This window comes from Tamandua tetradactyla, chromosome 1 (assembly GCF_023851605.1).
Source record: "Tamandua tetradactyla isolate mTamTet1 chromosome 1, mTamTet1.pri, whole genome shotgun sequence".
Taxonomy (NCBI): domain Eukaryota; kingdom Metazoa; phylum Chordata; class Mammalia; order Pilosa; family Myrmecophagidae; genus Tamandua; species Tamandua tetradactyla.
In genome coordinates this window covers 97694946-97720951 of record NC_135327.1, presented here as the reverse complement: position 1 = coordinate 97720951, position 26006 = coordinate 97694946, and the positions used below count along the sequence as shown (strand labels likewise).

General features: G+C 41.6%; 1 long non-coding RNA gene across 1 annotated transcript; it reads right to left on the bottom strand.

Moving 5' to 3' along the window:
• Window positions 1–25968, bottom strand: LOC143685514 (uncharacterized). Its single transcript, XR_013176710.1, has 5 exons — window positions 25799–25968; window positions 21596–21722; window positions 16866–16942; window positions 2458–2594; window positions 1–311 (listed from the first exon to the last, which is right to left on the bottom strand). It is a non-coding gene; the product is annotated as an uncharacterized LOC143685514 (long non-coding RNA).
• Between the last annotated feature and the right edge of the window lie 38 nt (window positions 25969–26006).

Genomic DNA, 26006 nt, shown 5'->3' with positions numbered 1-26006 from the left:
CACAACACTTAAGACATTATTTTGGAGGACACAATGGTGAATACCAAGAAAAATTAGAAGAGATATGCCTGGGGCAGCGGAAGCACATCTGTATCTTTATCTCAGTTATTGAAACAACCAAATTAAAGCAAGTATCAGGAAATAACTCGGTTAGAGAGCTTCGACATCTCCATTAGAAACTGACTTCTCCTTGAAAACACTCCTGGACTTCAGGTGAGGAAGCAAAAGCATATGACGTGGGCGGGCCACGGTGGCTCAGCAGGCAGAGTTCTCGCCTGCCATACCGGAGACCCAGGTTCGATTCCCAGTGCCTGCCCATGGAGGAAAAAAAACAACCCTGTGACATGGGAAGCATGACTCAGAACTCAGGCTTCTAAGAGGGAAGGGCTCTGTGCCTCAGTGGCACCCTGTTTGAAACCCAGTTCTGTCATCCATCTCCCTCCTTTGCTCTACATTCCTCTGTTCCACTCACCTGTTTCTACAGCGCTAGCAATGCCGGTAGATATCTGAAGGGAACTTAAGGAAGGAAAAGAAATGTTCATGGCCTCTTTGCAAATGACTTCAGACAGTACCATCAAATCTCTTTTCTCTGGTACTTGTGCTTGGGGTTTCTAGCCAGGTCCCCGAGCACTCAGTCAGCTCCCCTACCAGGACACCCAGGTGGCGATATGACAGGGTGGCCCAGGCCAGGTCAATGTGACTTCATTTTGACCCATTGAGTCAGCTGAGGGCACATGCCAGGGTTACACACAGCCTGAAAACATCAGGGGCATGGGGGGGTGGCAAGTTCAGCAAATACCCAACATCCCCTTGAGGCTTTCTGCACCCATCCTGCCACCCCCCACCTGGGTGCTCTCCTAAGCCACTGCCTGAATTCAAGAAGCCCATCACCTACTGGACTCTACTTATCTCTTAAAAGCCAGCTTAAATGCCATCAAATCCACAGACCTTTCCCCCAACTCTTCATCCCTCCCTTTGATTCCCACAGCCCTCTGCCTGTAGAGCTTTTGTAACACATTGAGGCATCTAGAACCATGACTGGTTGGTTAACTCGGGCAGGGCTGGGCTGTACCCCCCTGGCATCCCCCAAGCCCTGCCCCGCCCCAGACGCCGCCTCAGGGCCTCCTGCTCCTGCGCCTCAGGTGGAGCAGCCCAGCCCCCAGCCCCCAGCCCCCCACCGCAATCCCTCCACCTGTCTCTCCCACCCACCCCCCCGCCCCCAAGCCCTCCTGCCTCTTTCCTCTAGCTCTCCTTTTCCTTACTCTCCCTTTTCCACACTGCTCCTCTTTCCCTGAGCTGAAAACTGAGAGCCTCAGGGAAGACAGGGATTGTTCTCACACCGGGGGCTTTCTGTGCATCTCAGTAAATTTCACTTTCCCAGCTGGAGGCCTGTGGGCTGGACGGACCCCTCCCGAGTCCTCCTGCTCGTGCTGCCCGGTGCTCATGACTGCTTTCTGGGTCAACAACCCCCCCTTTCAGTCAATATGAGCTTTGTGAGCCAAAGAGCAGATGCTGGCAGGGCCTCGAAGGCAAATAAATATGGTTATCCAAGGTTCTAGGGCCCTGCATATAATTCAGGAAATTCAATTATGGTTTCCCAGCAACAGGAACACAACGTCAGGCCTGGGGCACTGGCCTTGTTCCCTGGTGCCCACAGGGTTGACCCTCCCCTGTGGTTGCAGGCACTGCCATCTGGCAGACTTAGGATTGCCTTGAGAAACCTCACTGGGTCCTCCTAAATACTAGGCTTCCAAATTTAACAGTTTTTCAGCGTTTGGTATAAAGACTGGGGGTAAAAAATGTGCTAACTTAGCCTAAGACATGTACAGGTATGGAATGATTAGGCCTCACGGGCACAAATCCAGAGTCCGGATTCATTTGAGACACAAAATGGCAGAGCTAGACTGTCTTAGAATGTGAAGGGGGAGGATCAGGTCTTCCTACCACCTAAGCAGGGGTTATTCTCCTGGAATCTAGGACCCCTTCCCCCAAAAGAGATGGCACGCTGCTTAGAAGCATGGACTCTGGTGCCAGACTTTGCAGGTTCAACTCCCAGATGGCCCATCTAGTTAGCCATATGACTTCAGGCAAGGCACTTAGTTTCCTGTGCCTCACTTCCCTCATCCATAAAGTCAGGATGATGATATTGGTAGGAAGAACACAGGGTTGTTGGTTAGTTTGACTTTGGAGCACAGGGTGTTAGACTTCTCAGCAGAATTTACCAATGACAGCACTGAGCAATTTTTCATGACTCCGCTTGTAATTCTGTGCCTGCGTCAGGCTCGGAATTGGGACATGTTACACATGGACTGCTTTGTGTCGGTTCTCTTTTATTTTCTTAGCAAACGTATTTCTTTTTCCACTCCTCATTTTTCTGTGAACTTTAATGAAGCCCTCTCCCATCTAGAGAGTAAGGCAAAGGTTCAGTTTTGTTTTCAAAAAGACTCACAAACTCACACGGCAGCAGGTTTTTCCACAGTTTGACAGTTCCAGTCCAGCTCCGCACCGCTGATTTATAAGACACTGAGCTCATTGGCTTTATCCTCTGCTCTCCCCCAGTCATTTCTCAACCGAGTCACACGGACTGGAAACATCTGAGAAAGAAATTTACTGAGATGCACAGACAGCCTATTCACATTTCATACTTTTCAGGAGCTTTCAGCAGAGGACTCGGTGGTAGCTGTTAATTCAGGCACAAATCCTAGCCAGTGCCCCCCACCCCATCATTCCCCTCAGTGGTGCAGACAACGCCGGGTCCCCTCCAAGTTCAGCCTCTTTGACTTTAATACTAAGTGATGGGGCTAACACTGCACACACTGTTCTCCAACCTCGCCCGGCCTCGCCTGAGACAGCAGGATTAGACAGGAAAATATGGACGGAAGGCACCCGATGGATTTAGTGATTTAATTGTTAAAGCACTAAGAATTCAGGATTAATTCCACTTTTCAGTGCGGTTGCTTCTTCTCATTAACAGGATTCTGTTTAAAACAATACATTTGAATAAAAACCTAATCCAGGCTCAGAACAATGCCGTTGCATGACTTTTCTACCTCCTCTTTGCCCTTCTCCTCCAGCCAACTCCTCTCCCATTCCCATTTTGTCTTAACATACAGAAACCTCTAATCTAAAACTGGTGTTTCCCACTGAGCTCTCCATTTGTGCTTGAAACAATTTGCAATGGGCACTTTCTGCTTCTTGTTCTCAGACGTGTCTTGGTCAATTAGTGCAATGTCACAGCCATGTGTAGTTATTGTAACTCCAGCTGTGAGCTGTTAATAATAAACTTACCCACAGGACAATCCTGCCATATGGCTGATGGTCAATCAAGACTAAAATATGCATTAGGAAAAAAAAGCTCCTGTCAACAGTAAGTGGGAGGAGGTCATTGGTTGGGGTGCTGGCAGGTACCAACTGAGCTCGAGGCAGGGTTGTATCTCTGGCATCCTTGTCTTGCTCCTACTCTACAATGTTTGTCCTGAGACACAAAGGAGTGATAACTAAAATGACACAGCTGGAATCAGAAGACAAGTAGACAAAACATGGTGAAATGTATAATATGGGTTGGGGAATAGGGATTTGTTGAAAAGAAACATAGCTCAGATTCTTGACTTGGAAAAGGAGACAGAGCTGCATTTTGGTCATGGGAAATGATCTGTGTGCTACAAGACAACTTTTATTTAATGGGGGTTTTGAGACAAATAAAAACAAACTGATTTGTGGCAAATGAGTGAAAGAGGAGCGTTAACCCACTTGGGTGTTTCCAATTAACTTACTCCGCATGACGGCGGGACTTGTTGATTTCTTTGGTTTGGTTTTGAATTTTGGATTTGGGGGGGTGGAAGGAGGAACTGGTTCTCTTGGCAGATAGCTGAGCCTTGACTTCCTGGCCCTGAACTGTAACGGAACAGAGAGCAGATAGCAATGCCAACACAGCATCTGATTGTTTTACTGGCAAAACTAATACTTATACATCTCTGTCAGTTTCATCTGAAATGATGAAAAATCAGTGCAGAAAGGGGTCCAGTATGCAAAAAAAACAATTCTTTCATTCAGTCTGTGCTTTTTTTTGTTGTTGTTGCCTATTTGCTTAAACAAGCTAGTAATCTAGTATCTATATAGATAACCTCCACGTAATATGTAGGGGCCAGATCCAAAACAGAATACAGCAGTTCTCCATTCTACATATTCTAACTGAAACCCCAAGTTAACACAGTACATGCAACTTTTCCTTTGAATTCAAACACTTTTTACAGCATCCAAGAAGGGATCTTTTCTACTTCCTTTTATATTTTTTCCTTTTGGCCAAGAAGTGAAACAATTCCATCCCTACTAACATCCCTTTTCCATATAAAGAAAGAAGTATTTTACCCACTAAAACCAGATCTTTGAATTAATTGCCATTCAAAGGGTAATTACACAATAAAAACCTTAACAAAAACCTGGAAAACCACTGACTTTCTATGACGCCTGACATTAGAAGAACCCTGCTAATGATAGGTATTGGGAGGTGGTTTTCCCTAAGAGGGTTCCCAATTCAAAGTAAGCGTTATTTATTGATAGACTTTTGCCACTGGGGAGGCCAACTGCCCACTTCTCCTTCCACTTTCTTTCTAGATTTGCCTCAAAATTGTTTGAATCCAGGGAAGATGGTTCCATAGGATACACACACACACACACACACACACACACACACACACACGAGCTTCTCCTCTCCCCAATTAATTGGTTGCTAGCGTTTACCAAATTTCTTCTCATCCTGAAGTTGTTTCACTAACTCAAAATTCATGTGGCAATTCTGTCCCGCTGGAAACATTTGGCAACATCTGTAGACTTTTTCTGGTAGTCACAGTTGGGGTTGCACTGCTGCTGGCATCAAGTGGACAGAGGTCAGGGATGTTGCTAGACATCTTTACAATGCACAGAAGCGTCCTCCCACAACAAAGAATTTTCCAGCTCCAAATGCCATTGGTGTTGAGGCTGAAACACCTTGAGCTGCAAACTCAGTGAACTTAATTGAGGTAATAGGGGGTTATGGATTTAAGTTTAGCAGGAGAGAAAAGAAACAGAGGGGTGCCAAACTCCTCTCCTTCACTCACCCCACCAAAGACCCACCCTAATTCTGCCTAGACCAATCTTCTCTGTGATGCTCTAAAGTGAGAGTTGGCAAACTCTGGCCTGATGTGGCTGCCACCTGTTTTGGTACAGCCCACGAGCTACAAATGGTTTTTAGATTTTTTAAATGATTGAAAGAAAATTACAAGAATAATATTTTGCAAAATGTAAAAGCCATATGAAATTTAAATTTCGATGTCCACAAAGTTCCCCCGGAACACAGCCATACCCTTTTGTTTATGTATTCTCTCTGACTGCTTTGGGGCTACAAGAGCAGAGATGAATAGTTGGAATCAACAGAGATCTTATGGCTTGCAAAGTCTAAAATATTTGCTCTCTGGTGCTTTACAGAAAAAGTTTACCAACCTGTGCTATGGAACCTAAAAGCCAATTATTGGACTATGTAGCAGACAGACTAACAATTCCTGGAGGTGTCAGCCACACCTGCAAGTGACTGTGATCTGTGTGTAAATAAGCATGCATTACTTTTGCATATATAGTACTCTCAGATTTGACAGGCTGCTGGGGGTCGCTTAAGTAGAAGTTGTATGTTTTTCTCATCTTCCCATTCATTATAACTTTCTTCCCCTCCAAAGAACTTTCATCATTGTGGGTTCAAAGCTGGGCTTCTCTCTCAGTCCCCTTGCCCTAAGTTGAAGCAGGGTCAGGAAACCAGAGGCAGAAAGCAGGAGGGTCTGGATTATCCCCCAACTGTACCCTTAGCCATGTGTAATTGAGAAAAAGAAACAATAAACATAGGAGCAACTACTAGCCACAAATTCTCAGACATCCCTCGCGTCTGACATCTTACTATTTCAGAAATATTTGGGCATCCAACAAGAGTATCCTTCTGCAAAAATGGGTGTTTAGAGATTGTATTAGTCAGGGTTCTCTAGAGAAACAGAATCAACAGGAAATATCCATAAATATGAGATCTATAAAGGTGTCTCATGCAACCTTGAAGATGCAAGAGTCCAAAATCCGTAGAGCAGCCTGTGAGGCTGGCAGCTCCAATGAAGGGTCTAAACGAATTCCATTGGAGAGGCTTGCTGGCTGAAGAAGCAGTGAAAGTTCTGTTCTCCTTTAAAAGTCTTCAACTGATTGGATCAAATACAGCTGATTGGATTATCCCATTTGCCAAAGACACTCCCTTAGTTGGTAGATGTAATCAGTCACAGATGCAATCAACTGACTGATGATTCAATAAGCCAGCCTTCGGATTTATCAACCAGCCATGAAATATCCTTGCAGCAATGGTTAGATCAGTGCTTGCCTAACCAAACAACTGGGCACCATCACCTGGCCAAGTTGACACCTGAACCCAGCCATCACAGGGATGTTTGCATATAGCCACATGTACCCACAGAGACACAAAAAGCTTAACTAACGTGGGATTCCTCAAATGCAGGGATCATTGCAGTTTAAGCTCACCAATTTAAAAGAGAAAGGAATGCTGTGCAAAGACCATCTCTGACAATCCTGAGTGCCAAAGGGGTTAAGCAGCCACATATACACACACACATACACACACACACACACACACAGTTATAATTTGGAGACATGACATGGACATACATAGAAGGTTGTGGGAATCCAAAAGAAGGTGAAATCATTTCTGGACTTGAAGATGATGAATGATGATAACGATAATGAGAACATCCACTGTTTACTGGGTGCCATTAAGTATTCTGAGGACGTGACACAAATCCTCACAGCAACCTGAAATGTTGATAGTACCTGACCCATTTTACAGACACAAAACTGAGCTCCAAGAAGTTAAGTGACTTAACTCACAGAACTGGTCAGGCAAAGAAGTTAGGATCCAAACCATGTTTGCTGACCACCCTTTCCTCCATGTTGAGGGGATATAAGATGGAAGAGGTAGAATGTGAAGGAGTCTAGGAGGAGTAAGATTCAGATTGGCAGTGTAGAGGGAAGAAAACATTCTAAATAGGGTAAAGAATGGGAATGAGCGAACAGACTCTGGAATGGGTGGTTCAAGGATGGCATGGCGTAGCATCTTGGAAGCACAGAGTGTGCACAAGGCAGATCCTATTGGAAAGACTGGATAGAGGCCCAAACATTGCCAAATGCAATCACTTTTAGGAAGAGAGCTTGCAAAGTCTGGACATTTGATGTTGAGATCATATGGAAGGAATGAGCTATGGTACAAAGATTACTGGACTAGGCCCAGATTGGAGACTTGGCTCTGCCACTAACCAGCCCTGTGACTTTGAGTAAATCACTGCTTCCGTGGGACTTCCAGACCAAGAGATGGACAACCGGCCCACCCAGTTCTGATGTCTTACATAGAGTCATAGCCTAGAGTGGCTAGTGGACTTTTGGCCCACTTTTCTCCCTTGGTTGAGGAGTGAAGAAAGGGTCCAGGCACTTGGGCCCAGGGCTCATGAATTTAAGCTCTGAGAGGGTTTGGGTTTTTGCAGTAAGAGATCAAGATCCATTATTTCACTTCCCTCTTCTGCGTGAAGTCAGTTTGCATTCCAGGGCCCCATCCTCTGGGAGTTAGTGGCTATTTATTTAAAACAGTTACCAAATCCCAATTTCTTCAAGCATGAGGAAAGTGTGGTTTTTCAGTGCTAAGTATTTTGTCGTATGATAGAAACTGGCACCCACAAAATGTGCTGGCTTTAAAGATGGAGACATGAGAATGAAAATGTCTTCCCTTCTCACTCGGCTGCCAAGCTTATGTGCCGAGCTCCCTGACAGAGACTTGGCCTCTGCCAACCCCCCCAGCCACCATGTCCATGTAAATGGCAGCGTGACAGGCAGCTGTCCCCAGGGTGAACTGCATGTACTAATATTTATAAGCTGAGACAGCCTCTGGTTTTGTGGAATAACCTCACGCACCTAGTTTTACTGTCACTTCCTTGCCTGTATCACAGAGAGGTGCAAGGTATGAGCTTATACCAGGGGCTTCCTTTTACCTTCATCCCCCCAAAATCACAATTGTATTTAGCGGATTTCAGCAGGCACAGCATAAACAATAGAACCATTCTTTAAGAATATAACTTATGAAGAAGGAGAATTTAAATGCCAAGCAACAACATCAATAATTTAACTGTAGATAAAAAATACGTACAGAAATATATATTTAGTCTTTAGAATGCGTCTAATTGTTCGATACACACAAACACACACATTTTTTAAACAGTTTGGGTAGAGAAAGTAAAATCGCCAACTTTTTCTTTTGTGTGAACTTTGTATATACAAAACTTAAACAAATGTGTGTGTTTATAATTTTAAAGATGCACATATGTAAAACATTCTATCGTATATTTATACACACAGCTGACTTAACTGAAGGACCCTGTATTTACATCTTTTAATTGTGTGATGTGGGACAGTGCTACACTGTTTATGTATGTGACATTTATGATTGAAAACCAAGTGGCTCGGTGGAAGTCAGCTCTTCATGGGTTTTGAAACCATTCCAGACGTAAAAATGAAGTCGAGTGCCACTGAGGAAAGGTGGTGGGGAACTGAATGCCTATTGATTCCAAAGTACTTAATGGGGGTAAAAGGGGAAAAAATATTTTTTAAAAAGCCCTGCTTCAGACAAATCGCAAGATCTGAGTTTATATTTCCCATTCAGGGAAAGAAAGAAGCTTTCTGCTCCCGTCGACGTGTGATATTTAAAAGAGGAAGAGGCACTGGGAAGGGCCTGGCCTTCTATGGAAGCTCCATCCAGCACTTCTCAATGAGGATTCCAGAAGTCACAGCCTGTAAATGCCTGTATTGTCTTTCCAATCTGCAGCCACAGGCAGCTGAACATTTTGCTTGGTATGTCCACAGAAGTTTTCTTCCTGCATCCAAGAGTTCAGGTTTTAATATCCCCTCTGTTTGGAAAAAAAAAAAATCTCCAAATCAGAAAGGATGTGGTCTGAAGGGTTGAAGTGTTTAGCCACACATGGAACACACAGTTCACGGGAATGAAATGGCACATTTATCAGGACTCAATGGGAGAGGCTCGAGTTCAGGGTCCTGGATGGATTTATTTGAGCCACACTGGTCAGGAGTTACTGAAATTCTCCATCCTCTTGAGGGGCTTGCCTTTTTGTACTGTTCTTTTCAACCGTATGGGTGTCTCTAGCCTTTGGCACATGTTATTAATGCCACTGACAATTCTGCTTATTTTCCCCTCTCTTTATCAGTAATTCAGACTTATGAATCCAATAAATACCAGCCTAGACTAAAAGGACACATTTGCGAATCCTCTGTCTTTCCCTCTGCTGGTTTTCAGCAGCTTTTGGGGTAAATTATCATACCAAGTAAGGCATAGTTTGTGTACAGATTAGCGTCTGCAGGGAGGTGCTGGGAACATTTATTAGGTCAGCTCAAGCCGTTCTGGAAATGCGTGCTGCAGCACTAATCTTCAAATACAGAAAGTAGAGGCTCCCTCAGAATTGACAATCGCCCTCTGAAATTCCAATGGCTATTAAAATCAACAAGTTAAGCAATTTTCTGTTGCACTCGGTGGGGCTGCCAAAGTGTCGGGGGCCACGTGATGGGCAGAGTGGGAGGGTGATGAGCTGGACGGGGACTCTGTCCCTGACTCCCACCTTGAGCACATTTATTCCAGTAAAATCACATTAAAATAATCATCACGGGCAGCCTCGAGGCTTAAGATGACTGGGGAGAGCGTGGGGGTTGGTTGCATGCCCAGAAACTTCAGGCCTCTACTAGCACCAGCTGGCAGATGCACCACCAGCTCCCTCACACGCACCCTCCTCAGTCACAACCTGGAGCACACCCCACCTCCCGCGCCAGGCCATCTCCCCATTTGGGGTCCAGGATGACAACGCCTCGGCTCTGCACACCTAACATCTAAAAAGCCCAGTAGGAAAGTTCTGACCTTTCTGTTAAAGACAAAGTGCATGGTAGAGACCCCAAAGTGGAGAGGGAACAGGGGCATCCAGAACCTGTGTCCAAGGGAACAGATCTCAGTAATAGTGGAAGGACAAATTAGATTCAGAAGGAAGAGGAGGTGCGATGAAGGAGTGTGGCATTTATACTGCAAGAGAAAAATGATGTATCGTCTTGCCCCCCTTCCTTGTCTCTTTCCCTCTGTATCAAAAGTGGGACTTGCCAAGAACTAGAGCTGCTCCCATTATTGAAGCTTTTGTCCACAGCCCATGAAGAGAAAGAGGGGGAAAGCAGGGGGGCCCAACCCACCTCTCCACCATCTACGGACACCACCACCATCATCATTATGTATTGAAAGATTTTCTCTACCCCTGCTAGCAGAAAGGGACAGTTTACCTGCAAGAACATTTTTTAATCTGAAGGTTTTAAATCTTATATATTTTAGGAAGCCTAAAAATCTTAGCTTACTAATGGTGTTAATAATGTGCCCTTGATCATGAGTTTCTGGGGCTTGTGGGAAGACAGTTCTCATTTTCACTTAGGATTTCTCAGGCTACTCTCTCATGACAAATAGGGTAAGTCCACTCAGGGAGGTTTGAGACATGGCTGATCGTTGCTTTGTGAGGAACAGTCGGGCTCTCTATTTCTGTCAGCCTGGAAGAAGGCTCAGTCAGAGATCTTTCTACACCCATTTTATTTGAGCTTCCATTTTAAATTCTCGAATGCCTTTGCTCCCTCATCCAAATTGCAAACCATATGGCCTGCTGTCTTTCCTCCTTTTCCAACTTGAGCTTCAGTACCTTTTGTTCTGTTTGCTTGCCCCATCAAATTTCACCCCGTTACACAAATGTACTGTCATGCACATTGTCGGAGATGGCACCTAGAGATGCAACTGCAGAGTCCTTTGTCCTTTCTATTTCTGAGAAGCTCATGGAGTATGCTCACTAGAACACTGGAAATTTGCCATGGAAAGGGGAAGCATGCTATGTGCTGTATTATACTCTTGGAGCTCCATAACACTCATGAGTCCACAGTAAAGATCTTGAGACTTCTCCCAGTAACAATAAATTGGAGTCACTGAAATTTATTTGACCATAGGACTCCATCTTTTGAGTCATGCCTTCTATTATTTTGCAAAACAGCTTTCTGGAGGAATATGTCCAGTGAAATGCTGCTGATCTGGATGGCAGGTCTATCCACGAACCAAATGCTCATTATGGATCATACCTCAGGAAATAAACTCCCTCTCCATCCTCCTATCCCTCCACCCATCATAGAAGGGTGCAGCAGTTCCAGCTAAGGCTCTAGGTACAGATCCAGAGTAACCAGCCTGGGATCTCAGCCAAATACTACTCATCATGCTACTACTACTAACAATAATAATACCTGAAGAACCCCAAGAAGTTCCTACTGTCCTCATTAAAGGGGAAAGATTGATGGCTGTCCAGAAAAAATCCTTTCTCCTCTTCTTCCTTTAATAAAGGAGCCTCTAAGTTTTTACTGGACCTTTGGCCAAACTAAAACTATAGATCTCAGCCTCCTTTGCAACTTCCTGTGTAAATACAGAAAGTACATGTGCCACATATAGGAACAGTGCTTACAGGGAAGGACAAGCTCTTTGCCTTTTTTTTCCTTTCTGCTGCTGACATAAAGATATGATGGCAGGAGCTTGAGCAGTCATTTTAGACCATGAAGTAAAGGCCACATGCAGAGGGAGTTAGAAGACTGGGTCCCTGATATTAGGGAGTGAGATCAGCTCTAGACTGACATGTCTGGGTTGTTTTTATGTAAAAGAAAAATAGACTTTTTTAAAAATTATTTCAACTTGTTACTTTGGAGTTTCTGCCACTTCAGGAGGATCTAACCCTAACTCTCTTGGCTCCTTTCTTTAGATCTACCCCAGAGATCTTACAAGGGTATGTCAAAAGCACAGATTATTTCCTAGAATGACTTGTCAGGAAGTTATCTTGACTAAGAATAAGTTATCTTGCCTGGCAACAAGTCAGGATGATCTCCCTTTCCCCCCCCCCCCAAGTGGAGTGTCTCTCCTGATGACCATCTTCCTCCTCTACCTTGATCCTCTCTCACCCAAGACCTTCACAAGGAGAGAAGAGTCAGTGGTTGGCCGGGCAAGCCTCCACACCACAGAGATTAGCACATCATCAGACCCAGGCCTGGGTGGTCTAGTCTGAATGGCCATATGTTTTCCCACACCTTACCTAAATGGCCATTCCCTGAGTTTGCCAAACTTTTGGTCTTCATATGTTCACTTGGCTGAATTCCCATTCACTATAAGCACCTTTTATACATGAACCATCCAATTTATTTATTAGTGTATATGCACTAGCTATTCTGCCGGGCTGCAATGTAACTTCTGATTCAACCTCACACACGTTCTCAGTGAATATAGATACCACAGTTCACTGCCATAACCCTTCCAACGTTTGCCATGTTTAAATCCATGGTGCAAAGGCCAGTAAGTCACACAAAGGCACAACTCAGGCTCTGCCACCCACAGACACAACCTGAGCTGGGCAAGTTCTGAGCCAATGACCACTGACTAGTATTTGGCTCACTGTAAGAAACTAAAAGCATAAAAATGAGCAACTGGTTTAGTTTGTTAAAGCTGCTAGAATGCAATATACGGGAAATGATTCTGCCTTTAAAAGGGGGAATTTATTAAGTTGCAAGTTTATAGTTCTAACACCATGAAAATGTCCAAACTAAGGCATCCAGGTAAATGCAAACAAAGGCAACAGGGAGAAGTGCATCAGGCTGGTTTTCAGGGGAATCAGCAAGTAATTTCCCATGGCTAAGGGTCAATGAAGGAGAGGGGGAAAGATGTGAAGTTGGAATTGGAGCTTAGTCCATATTGTGTAAGCAGCAGGGAGCTCACTCACTCAACAAATTCCAATCAACAACCAAAAGAGATGGACAGAGATACCCAGAAAAGGGACTGCATGACATTTACAATGACCCAGTTGTCAAGTACCCAGAGATGACGAAGTTGTAGGGTTCCTGTCTTGTTCCTCAAGCAATATCTCTTGTTCTGGTCTATCCCTTTTCTCCTTCAAATACACTGTTTGGTGTATCTGTTTCCTCAGGAGTCAATTCTCTGCTAGATAATGGTTAAATATCTAATTTTTAAATTCCAGGTTATCCAGGTGCACATTAGTTCATATTATTTATTCTAAGTTATGTGTTTGCATTTAAACACATTTTCTGAGGTAATGCTTTAAGCCAAACAGATAAACCCTAATGGTGGAATTTTAAGTACTAGAAAGTGGTATTTTACCACTTGTGTTAGTTAGAGTTCTCCAGGAAAACAGAGCCATCATAATGTATATATTATGAGATTCATTATAGGAATTGGCTCATGCTACTATGAAGATGGGCAAGTCTGAATTCCATAGGGTTGGGCACAAGCTAGGAACTTGGATGAAGGTTTTTGATGAATTCCCCAGAAGCTGGGTAACTGAAGTAGGGATGGAAATTCTCCCTTCTGACTGCTGAAATCATCAGGTCTCCTATTAAGGCCTTCCACTGACTGGATGAGACTTCTCTCATTACTGAGGCAATCACCTGAGTTGATTGTAGATGTAATCGGCCATAGATGCAATCAACTTTCAATGATTTAAATTCAAGAAATGTCCTGACAGTAACAATCAGGCCAGTGCTTGCTTGACCAAATCATTACCTGGCCACATTGACACTTGAACTTAACTATCAAACTGCTAGTCCTGGACTGTGGAATCAGCTCCTTTCTCAACGTTTGTTGCCAACACAAAGTTTTATAGAAAAAAAAAATAATTTACCCTTACATGGCTGCAAACACATGCAGTCATACTTGTATAATTACATACACTTCGACTCCATCCCAGTGCCTGGCATGTGATAGCTGCAAAATAAATGATGAAAGAAAAGCAGGAAAGAGGAAGGGGGGAAAGAAGAGAAGGAATAAGATCTCATCCATAATGTTTTTTTACATGAACTTAGCAGCTAAAAGCAGATAATTTTCTATTCCTAAGAGGGCAGAACAAGGGGCATAGATATCAAATTTATTGCCACTAACCCTTATATCCTAAAATTTGAAATATTTGAGTGTACAAAAAGCTTCATGTTGTATGCTCTTTATTACATGCATAGATCTATATTTATGGAAAGTTTTAATGGTTGCAAAGTCAAATTGCAAAAATGATTCATTTTTTAGTGATCTTGATATATCCTGCTGCATTCTAATAAAATTTTCAATACTGGCTGTAATGTAGACTATATACTAATGTCTCCCATGGGATCCAGTGATCAGAACTTCTTTGGTAAATGTCCTAGAGTTAAGGTTAACGCATCAAATAGCTATAACTCACTGACATTTAATACTAGCTGATGCAATATGAAAAATCCAGCAGCAAATGCAGGCTGGAGAGACTCTTCTTCTAGCTTTGAAGTCAAGGCAGTTCACAGAATGTTTTTTCCCCATACTGTGAGATCAATATGGTTCTGCCACCATCCCCACAGATACACAATAATTTAAGAAATACAACAAGAAAAAAGGGGAAATAATGGTATTATGTTTTAATGGGAACTTCAAGAGGTAATATTATAACAAGAAATGAAACTTGAACTCTTTGAACTGAATTTTTTCAGAAAGCACTTTCAAACTCTTGAAAGGGAAACATCAAAGTTTGAAGGGCAGATATGAAAAAGGCTCCCACTCTTACATCAAAATGACACAAATTCATTCTGACATGCATTCATAGCAAGTTTTGAGTACCAAAGAAGATAAAAAGAAAAAAGACTCCTGCTTGTCCTTAAGGAACTTATTGCAATTATCTTGCAACTGATTGAGACCGTTTTTTTTCCCCTGAGTTATTGTTCCCTTCTGTCCTCTACCTACTCCAAAAAAGGACTGTGGTAGTACCTGATTTTTAAAAGTACTTTCTTTTAAGTATTTTTAGGATGTTCAACCTCTCTTACTATAGTAGGAAATCACAAAGTCTAACTGCAAAAAGAAAACTTTTTTCACCAATCAGCTTAGCAAAGGCAAAGGAGCCTGGTGAGAATGGAAAGATGTATGACCTTTATAGAAAGTGATTTAGTAACATTTACCTAAAATTGAAATGCATAATACAGTTGCTCCAGCAACTCCACTTCTAAAAGTGTATTGTCCATTGCAAGTATTTTGCACATGTGTGAAATGATGTATGGCATGTATATTTATGGTATCATTGTGGTAACAGCAAGAGATTGGAAACAGTGTCCATCAATAGGAGATATATCAGTAAGTCCACTCATAAATGAATAATGAGAATCTTTAAGTGATCAAGAAAGCTCTGTATTAGTTGATCTAGAACCTATTTCTACGTGAAACAAGATGCAAAAGAGAGTATATAATGTGTTCCCACTTATGTAAAAAGAGGTGAGCTCTCTGTTCCAACTCTTCTCTGCCCCAGACAATCCTCGTCTGTGTAATCAGGTTCATTTTCTCGAAGACCCACTTTATCAATTCACAGAAGAGTTCCTTAATCACCACATATGTTCCAAAATTCTTAGCTTGGCTTTTAGAGATATCTGAGCTCAACCAGTGTTTTCCAGACTATTTCAAGTAAGCTCAAGGCAAGCATGTTGACATATGTGTTCTACTAAAAAAGAACTTTTCTATCTCTGTGCTCATTGCCTGGCACATACCTTGCATAATCATTTATTGACATTTTGCCATCTCGCCAAATCCAACTCAATGCCACCTCTTGCATGAAGCCCTCCCTAATTACATCAGCTGGAAGGGCTCTCCCTTTCCTCTGAAATTTTTAGGTCCTGTTGTCTCTGCTCCCTTAAGTCCTCTCACTTTGTATTACCGGTGCTTTCTAAACACTCTGTATTCTCCTGTATTTTGTATTTTCTGTAACTTGCATTATCTGGAACCTGCACAGTAGTTAGTATTATGCTTCATACATAATATAGACTCATGACGGTTAGACGGGAAGAGGGCTAAGTGGTCCTTGGAACCAGCCTTCTTATTTTACACAGTGGTTAAGTATCTCCTCCAGAGGGATTCTGAGCAGAGCTGGGGTCAAAGCCCCGTCAGTCTCCTAACCTCAGCCCACAGTTCTAGCAAGTATTGTGAACTATCATGGAACGAAAGAGAGACCCAAAGCAATAAGTCTATTTTTCTTCAACATGTCCCTACCGCTAAGCCCTTTTTAACATAGCTACGAAATAACAGACTGAAGGACCAAGGAGACCGCCACTAAGGTTTGAAATTGAGAATTAGGCTTACAAGGCTGCCAAGGATAAGGAGACAAAGGGAGAAGCCTACCTATTTGCTTATGGCGGTGTTATATTACGGTTATGAGTTATGCAAATGAAAACAGAGGCAGGATTCACAGCCTCATGAGATTTCTTGTACCTGTACAAGACAGCGTGAACTAAGCATTTCAGAGTTTCACTTTAAAATAGTCTCTTATTACCAACAGCTTACACTATGAGGTGTTCTACCCCCTCAAAGAGCTTCCACACCCACCATCTAGGGAAATCTGCCCAACATCTAACACAAGTGTTACCATCACTGTGGAGCTGATTAGTCCTTGAACCCCAGTTTCCCTGAGTGATGCAAGCAAAGTTACAAAGCTGCTGAGGGTCAGAGCTGAGATGTGTGTGCGTGCGTGCCTGTGTGTGTGTGTGGCAGGGGGTGGGGGTGTGGTGGGGGTGGAGGGTGATCCCACTTCACTATATACTTAGTATTGCATTCCAAGAATCCCCTCAAACATTCCCATTCACCAGGAGCTGGGAGAGGACTAAACTGCCAATGAGAGACCTGAATTTTAGCCTCACCTCTGTCCCCAGTTCACTGTTGACTTGGGCAAGTCACTTACCTTCTCTGGTTACAGGTTAATTCAACTGTGAAAAGAGTGTGTTGAACAGTTTTGTCTTCCCCTTAAATTAAGATCACCTGTGATTTAAAAAATTTAAACAGAGTTTGATAAAAGATTAGGTCAAGCCAGCTTTCAAAAATTCTAAATCCTGGACCAGATTTCCAAACTCTTCAGGTAGGGAGGGGGTGACGAGGCCATGTACCTACCCTGCTGCTCTACTTAAATGACCCAACCTCAACCACTAGTGCCAGAGTGACCAACAATGCTTTGAAAGGGAGTCAAAACCAAGCATGCAGAAGATCAAAAGCTCTCTTCCACTGAAAGCAACAAAAAGCACCTTCCTCAGACACTTTTCCCTGGTGGAATTTAAGGTCTCATGAGATCCAACCTAATTTAGACCCCAAACACTAGTAATTTCAGGCTCACAGCCCTTGATCAATAAATACCCAAATCATGGTAAAACAGAAAACAATGTTTACAGCAGTAAAGATTCCTTTATCACATTGGAATCTATATTTATTGACTGTATTTACTACTAATAAAATAAGGAGAGGGTGAAGGTTTAATATGTCATTCCATGAGTTCATATTTTTAACACAGACTATTTTTAATCAAATTCAAAAATTGTCTTCAATGATTCCATGTCTTCAGAGAAATAAAGAACATCTATCAAGGGAAAGATTTAAAAACATGTTTTAACAAATGAGAAAGTCATTAGCAAGTGAAGATAGAGTTTTTAAAAATTAATTATTAGCAAGTATCAGTACTGGCTTGCAAATCCCATATTGTGTAATTCTTGATTTTTTTTTTTTTTTTTTCCTGAATGGGCAGGTACTGGGAATCGAACCCGGGTCTTTGGCATGGCAGGCAAGAACTCTGCCTGCTGAGCCACCGTGGCCCGCAAATTCTTGAATTTTATATTAATGCTTGTACATATCATGGAAATTTCAGGGAATCTCAACCAATGGGCTTCTCTCTATCAGCAGAAGCGCAGTAAGAAAACTCTTTAATTAGAAGAAATGAAATTTGGGAGTAGGTTAAACTTTCCACACTTCAGCATTGAGTACCATCTACACAGTATTTTGCCTTTCCAATGGCAAAATAATTATGATATTTTTATGATATTAATAATTATGATAATAATAATAATTATGATATTATTTACTTAACATTTAGCTTTATGTTTATACACTAAACAATGATATCTGTGAAATGACAGGTTCAATATGTGTTACATTTCTTTCCAAATGTATTAAACTATATGATAACAATTAAGAATCCTCATTCCAGAACCCTCTAAAACTACTTCACATTCCACCAGTGGTACAAAATCCTCACTTTGGGAAATATCAGTCAAGGACAGTCTTTCTCAAATTGTCTCAATTCTTTTGTATGCCTGTACTCCCTTCTGATAAACAGTAGCATCTCACATTTTATTATCATCCCAGCCCTCTCCAGGTGCAAACACTGCTATAGTAAAGAAATGTTGCCAATCTCTACTGACAAGACTCGAGTTTTATGTTCTGTGGTTTCTATAACAAAAACAGAGGAATTTTTATTTTCCATGTATAAAATTATATTACAATGAAATTGTAATTATCCTCTCTGCTGAGCCCTTTAAAAAGTGCTAACTGGGACAAGAAGGAACTTGTTTTCCAATGGTCCTTGTAAAGCAAGAGGTTGGTATGCTGCTAATAAATGACAGCGTTTAACCTGTGTGTGGGCTTGGAATAAACCCATACATTAAAATGTGGGCTGCAATGTCTTATTGCCCAATTTAGTTACCTCCCCTAGAAATGTTTCATCAAAATGCATCTATAAGCAGTGAATCCTCTTTTAAAAAGGGTTGTTTCAGATCAAACGTTCACTGTGAGTTTACAGACAAAATGAGCAATTTGTCCACCCCATCGGTCCAAAAAGCTCAACTTTCTGCCAGCTTTTAGCCATTTTACCTCATAGGAAACATATTCACCTGGCTGAGGGCAGGGGATTGAGGAAGGAGACACTGGAAGGCAAAATCTGAAGAAAATTGAGGATCCTACCCACTCTACCAGGGCAGACCTAGGATATTCACCTGTCTCCACTGCCTTCCTGGAGTGAAAGAGGCTCAGGGTCTTCACTAAAACTTAGAAGCAGTAATGACAGGCCCTTTTCATTGGCACTGAGTTTTCAGTGACAATAGTACAAAGAAAAAGAGAAAGCCATGTGAAAAAGAAAGCATCCCTGAGTCATTGTTACAATGGCATTATTAGTATATTAATATTGCTGCTGTTTTAGGTTGGGTTTAGGGGTCATGTATAAGAATACCTAATATGTTCTAGATTCTTCCTCTGGGCCTGGCACCGTTCTGCATGTTTTCTGGTCCTATTTAACCTTGGGAGGAAGGCGCTGATGTTAGCCCAACTGGCAGCGGGTGAAACCGAGTCCAGAGAGCTTGTGAAAGGTCACCAGGCTAACTGGTGGTGCAGTGACACTGGCACAAATTCTGCCAGACGCTAAGGGCCACGTGGGCTGCTGGGCTTCTCTGCCTCTTGCCCTGAGGGATTTGTCCATGGAGCAGTCCTGCTGCTGTGCTGCAGAAGATCTGAAACAAGAGAGTTTTTAAAACAAGTGTTTTCTAACTTCCCTGGGAGACAGGCTTCCAATGGTTTTTACAACAGGTCCAAATTGGTACAATTTTATCATGGAAGTAATACCAGTCAGTACATGTTTAGTGACATCTGGCCTCATTTTCAAGTCTTTATAAGGTCATCACAAAGTGATCACATAAATGAGTTCACAGAATAAGCTCATATGTGCCTACGTGGTCTACTCATCTTAGACATGACTTACACAATGAACTGATATCTAACTTTCAAAGTTTGCTGGATGCATTTGGGGTTTTATCATTCATCTACCTATCAAATACTCAGTTATAAGTGCCCTATGGTGACAAAAGGAAGACTACAACAGCCCCTGTCACGATAGTCACCAGGTGCTGGGAAGACAGACATTAGAATTAAAGGTTACAGTTTAGACCGCTTGTGACACAATAGAGATGTGTACAAAGTCACAGGGAAGCGGAAGAGGAAGTGCTTAATTCTATCATGGGAGCTTCCTGGAAGAGGTGGCATCTGAGTTCTGGCACTCACTAGCTGTGGAACATTGAGCAAATGATCAAATGTCTCTGAACTTCACAGAGTGCTCCAGATTCAATGACACAATACAGAAGAACAGTGGCTCTCAAACTTTTTGGTTTCAGGACCCCTTTATACTCTTAAAAATTGAGTCCCCCAAACAGCTTTTGTTTACATGGGCTCTTATCAGAATTTATTGTATTAGAATTTAAAACTGAAAATTTTAAGCATTTCTTATTCATTAAAAAAACAGTAATAAACACATGGCATGGTGACATAACACTTTTATGAAGAAAATGTGTATGCTTTCCAAACAAAAACCACTTCAGCAATAAGAATGGCACTGTCTCACAGTTACGCAGATCTCCTGAATGTCTAGTTTAACAGAACACAGCTGGATGCTTATATCTGCTTCTGCATTCAATCTACAATATGTTGTTTTAGTTGAAGTATGTGAAGAAAATCCAACAAAACAGATATGTGACTAGAAAAGGGAAAAGCATTTTGATAGCCTTTTCAGATAATTGTTCTATTCCTCTTTCATACTACAATAAAATTCAACAAGTGGTAGTTTCTTAAAGATTAGTTGCAATGCGGAATCTGAAACTATATGAATTAATTTTTCATACTCTGTTATGTTAAAATCCCATGCATGATTTTATAACATTAAGCATTGGTCATTTGGGAAATATTAATTCACTAAGTCACGCAGACCTTCCAAATTTTGACACATTTTATTTCACAATTTCAAAAATATATATTTATTAATTTCATCTCTGATCTCATCATAAAAGCCCTTGAATATTTAGAAGCTCTCAAGCTCATGGTAGCAAATACAAGCTTTCCAAAATTTTAATTTCTCTTGAAAGCCCCACTAGTTTCTATCTCAAAGGAGTGCTTGAGGACGAAATAAGTCTAAGTACAGAACATGCCTAGCTCAGCGCCGTGCTCATTGTCCGCCGCAAATGTTAGCGCCATCTATCGGTAGTGTTAGTGTTATTACCATCGGCTTCTTTCCAAGATGTTATGCATATTAAATGTCTGATAAATGCTACTAAAAGGGTAATAATGTACTTTCTTAGATGATAAGTTTTTGTTTTACCCAAAAAAAGATTTAATCCAACAACAAATCACCAAAGACAGCCTCAATTAATGTTTGTTGACAGAATAGGAAGAGGCCATTCCAATATATCTTTATCTTTAGATATCATACCTGAAATGCTTCAGCTCCTATGTAGGAATGAAGACTACAAAGGTTAATAAAGAGCAAGTGGAGTTGTTGTTTTTTTTTAATTTTTTTTTTATATGCTGCATGACAGGGGTCACATTTCCTTCTTTATCCATGAGTATCCCCTTATTGCAGCACCATTTGTTGAATTTCTTTTGTTTGCTTCTTTTTTTGTTTGGGAAGTGCAGGGGCTGGGGATTGAACCTGTAACTCCTGCATGGCAGGCGAGAATTCTACCACTGAGCTACTCTTGCACCCCCGCAAGTGGAGTATTTTAACGTTGAACATTACTATTCTGAAAGGGATTCTATGCCAAAGGCAATTGTAGCATGAAGAAATTAAAATAAGCAGAGAATCAGAAAACAAAAATTATCCAGGCTACTTACTGGGCATCTCTAAGAGAAGTTGTGATTTTCAATGTTTCCTTCTTTTATTTTTAAAAGGGAAGGATTGGTGGCTCAGTGGCAGAGTTTTTGCCTGCCATGCTGGAGACCTGGGTTCGATTCCTGGTACCTAGCCATGAGAAAAAAAAAAAAGAAAGAAAGATTGTTTTCTTCTGAGAAAAATTTAATTACTAGGAAGAAATCCCCGTTATTCATATTATGTCTCGCTTTAGGCAAAAGTCACAGCCTTTACAACCTATAACAATAGAAACTTTTATTAGAACAGCACAGGTTTTTCAATCCCAAAAACTGTAAGGACCATTGGATTTCAGGGTATAAAATAGCTGAAAAGTTATGACATTCACTGCATTTCAAGCTGAGTGTGTAAATAATAAAGGTCAAACTCAGAAAACAAGGCTGATAATTCCATAGTGACCAGCCAGGCTTCACTTCCCATCATTTATTCCTATATTGATAGACTTCCCCAGGAAGCCTGGGAAAACCGAAGTAACTCAGCTTCCCCCAAGAGAGAAGCTTCATTTTTACTTGGCAGATTCATTCCTAATCACATAGCAGGAAACCATTATTAACATCTGGATATTAAAAAAGAGCCACTGAATTATTAGAAAAATGTTTCAAATCATGAACCTAAAACTCAAATGATCTACAATGTGTACAATGCATTTTTCTCCCTTTAGTCAAGAAGATAAATGGGGAAATTCTTTATACTTCAACTTCCATTACACATTTGTTTTTAATCTAGTAAAATTCATGTCTGCCTACTCTACCTCCATATCAAAGGCCCATGTGTCAGCATTGGCTTCTGCTCCTCCCACCAAGAGTTCCTTTTGAGAGTACAATTTTTCGAATGTGATTACTGCAGAAATTAATTGGTTCAAAGTAGTCATAAGTCAGGTACTAATACTGCGTTAGATTCTCCACTGTAGTTCTATGCAGTCAGAAGAAGAATTAGGCAGATTGAATGTCTCCATATCTAACTCCACCTCCCTCCTTGAAATAATTTCTAAAAATTAATTGTCATGACTCATTACAGATACTTGCAGACATTATAATGCTCTCTGCCAAACGTCATCCAAGTCCTCGGCACTATTACAAGGCAGGTACTATTCATTTTGTTTGATCCAGATGGCAATTTAGTTGGTGGCATCTGATAAATATAGGCCATTCCTCTATTTTAAAATCCTCCGGTGCCTTCCCATTGCCCTCAGGACATAAGATAAAATTCCCATCAGGACCCCCAAGGCTCTGCTTGCAGTACCAGCAAGAGCAGATCAGGCCCAGGTAAAAACTGTTTTTGAACCCCCCAAGCCGGAATGGACTAGCTAAAATCTTTGCAAGCAACTTCTATTTAGGCAAGACCCATTCCAAAGGCTTTGCCCTAGTGACATGCACTGACTTCCCACCCTCTCCCCCGGCCTGCGCACCCACCACCAACGCCCACCCCACCACCTGCGCTAGGCCTCGCTCCCACTACGCTGTTCATTCCTAGCCACGCTGAGCCAAGTGCTCTTCGGGACTATTTTTCCTTGCCAGATCCTACTTAACCTTCAAGTCTCAGCAGGAGTCACTACCTCAAAGAACCTTTGCCCTGCTCCGCCTCTTACACACTCCCAGACTCTGCAGGCTTCTCCCATCACGCTGACCACAACACCAGGTAAAATTACTGAGGTTGGCGTTTTAAAACATTTGTCTCCCCACCGGGCCTCATAAATGCAGAGACTGGGTCTGTTTAGCCACTACTATACCCCAAAGCCTAAAAGGGAATCTACGTATAGGCCCTCAAAAAAGTCTTCCTTCATTGTACTAGAAGGTTCTTAAGAAGGCAAAATCCCTCCTAACCAAACTTTGCTTTGGGGAGAAATTCAGAGAAGAAAATATGAAAGGGTATTTCAGAGGGAAAAAAAATCTCTTCAGTGTGTTGGTTGTAAGACTGAAAGTTGAAGCTGTTGGGGTTTTAAGGCAGTTGCAGATGGCAGGAGGCCAGGCCTTCACCCATGGTTGTGCTCAAGAGGACAACTGGAGGCCCAAAACCGTTACTCTAAACATGTATCAGTTTTAAAGCCAATCTAATAAATAGTTAAATAAAATATGTTCCTTCCTCATACCTTAAAATATATACCTTCATAACAAACTGAACTCCAGGAATTCAAACATGGTACAATGTAATGATTTCAATCAAGTTGGATTTTCTACACAAAATCACCCACATTTTAAAACTCTTGAGTGGGATATAGTCATTTTTCTTCATCTTTTAAATATATACATGTGTCTTTTTCCGTATATGAAATATGTAATATACATATTAATGTAGGTTATCCATTAGGAGTGGTTCCCTCTGTTTTGTAAAAACACTAAGATTTATAGGATGCTCAGAATTCAACTTTATTGAACTGTGAAATGAGTGTGTGTGTACAAATAAATGTTTCTGCTTATAAAGAAATTGCTGCTCTTACTTGTCATCATTCCCCTTTCACATCTATCCCGCTCCCCCACTCCCAGCCCCGCAAAAATCATGCTATGTTTCTCCTTTATTTTTCAACTCTATATTTCATCCTTGGTGTCCCCAAGGAATGATACTATGTACAAGTCTTCAGATCACAGCCAGCTATTAACAGTATCCTGCACTATGATAACACCAAGCATTTTGCAGACCCTCATGGTATGAGGGCCCTGAAACATGAAAAAGGACATTTACAGTGTAATACAGGTGTTTCACGCTTTAGGAAATGGATATGATCTGAAGTCTTTTGTTCCCATTAGTTCCCATTTTCCCTTTGCCTTACATGGTCTGTGTAGAGATTGCCCATCTTCATTTCTGGCAGTGACTTTCACAATTTTACCCTTTCTCATCCTCTCTGTCAGGTAAATTACCATAATCTTCATTCAAATGCTCTGTGAGGAATTGTAATATATTAATACATAACTTATAACTCAGTAATAAAAGGATCCATGAATCCTTCTGAAACAACCTGTTGGGACGTGAATAGGTCCTATTCACGTGCTTGTCTGTGCTTGTTTGCACAATTCTGATTTTTTTTTTTTTACATGAAATATGATTAAAATTCAGAGGAGGGGTTGCTCAGGCTTCTTTTTGCTCACCTAGTGCTGTTCTTACTACTTTTTTTGAGAAGACAAAGACACACACACACACAAACAAACCAACTAACCTGGAAAAATTAGCCCTTCCAGTTGTTTGACTGAAAGAGTAATTGCTTTGAGTGCTAATCTACCTACGCCAATGTGAACTCTGACCCCTCTTACCTTCATAATTTCACTCCTCTTTAAATTTTTCTAAAGCTGCTCCTCAGGCTGAAACTTTGTAGAATAAACAGTAATAGAAGGAAGAAGGATAAAATTCCAGGGTGAAATGTATTAAGCAGGCATATTTTTCAACTCCTTTTGGCTCCGCCCCCAGTAGAACTAATGTGTAATGATTCCAGGAAGTGAAAAGCAATTAAATTTCACTTGGTGTAAAGTTGAAGAAATCGTCCCATGTGAAAAGAATGTTTCTTTGCCACATTCCATAGGTGGCAATAAACAGACTAATTTCTCTGGTTTTGATATAGTAGCACAGGCTTTCACAGGGCTCAGGTTGATTTCATTTTAAAAAGTTGAATTTATGGGACAGAGGATTGAAAGGTTTGTACTGACATGTTTAAAACCCTCTTTTAAAAAGTGGCATATTGCATCGTTCCATTTAAGTGTTCACACCGCAGAGTGAAACATAATCTGTTTACTGAAAAAACAACTTTTTATTGCCCTGTGAATAATTTCCCATTGAAAAAGAAAACAATGTACAGTATTTTAGTGCTTTGTGAAACATCTGGAAATTTTTCTTCAGTTGCTAAAGCTCTTAAGAATTTGCATCCCCATTCAAACTACTGATTTTTTAATGTAACACAGAGGAACTTCAAACATGCTATGGAACAAACTTAAATATGCTCCCCCAAAGCAACAGTTTCCAAAGGCCCACTGAGGGCGCTCAGAGGAACAAAGCAACAAGCCAATCCACCGCAAGGAAAGTCCGGTTTCACCTGAGGGCCCATCAGGAAAGTTTTGCTTCTTTGTCCTCACTTTCATGAATATGGTGTAGAGGGGACATTAGTTAGGGTTGTGCCAGCTACTCTAACAACTAAACCCCAAATCTCAGCGGCTTAATAGTAGTGGAAGTTGTTTCTGGCTCACCTGCCAGATTGACTTCCTTGTGGAAACGCAGGGTATCTGACCTCTCCTATTTATGTTCCTGCAGTCCTCAACTGTCAGCTCTGCCACCAGCGCCGACAGCCCAGAGACGTCCTGGGTTGGGCTTGGAGGGGCCCCTATTACTTCAGCTCGCACTCCATTGGCTCCAACTCAATCACGTGATCGAACTAACCGCAAGGGAGGCTGGGAT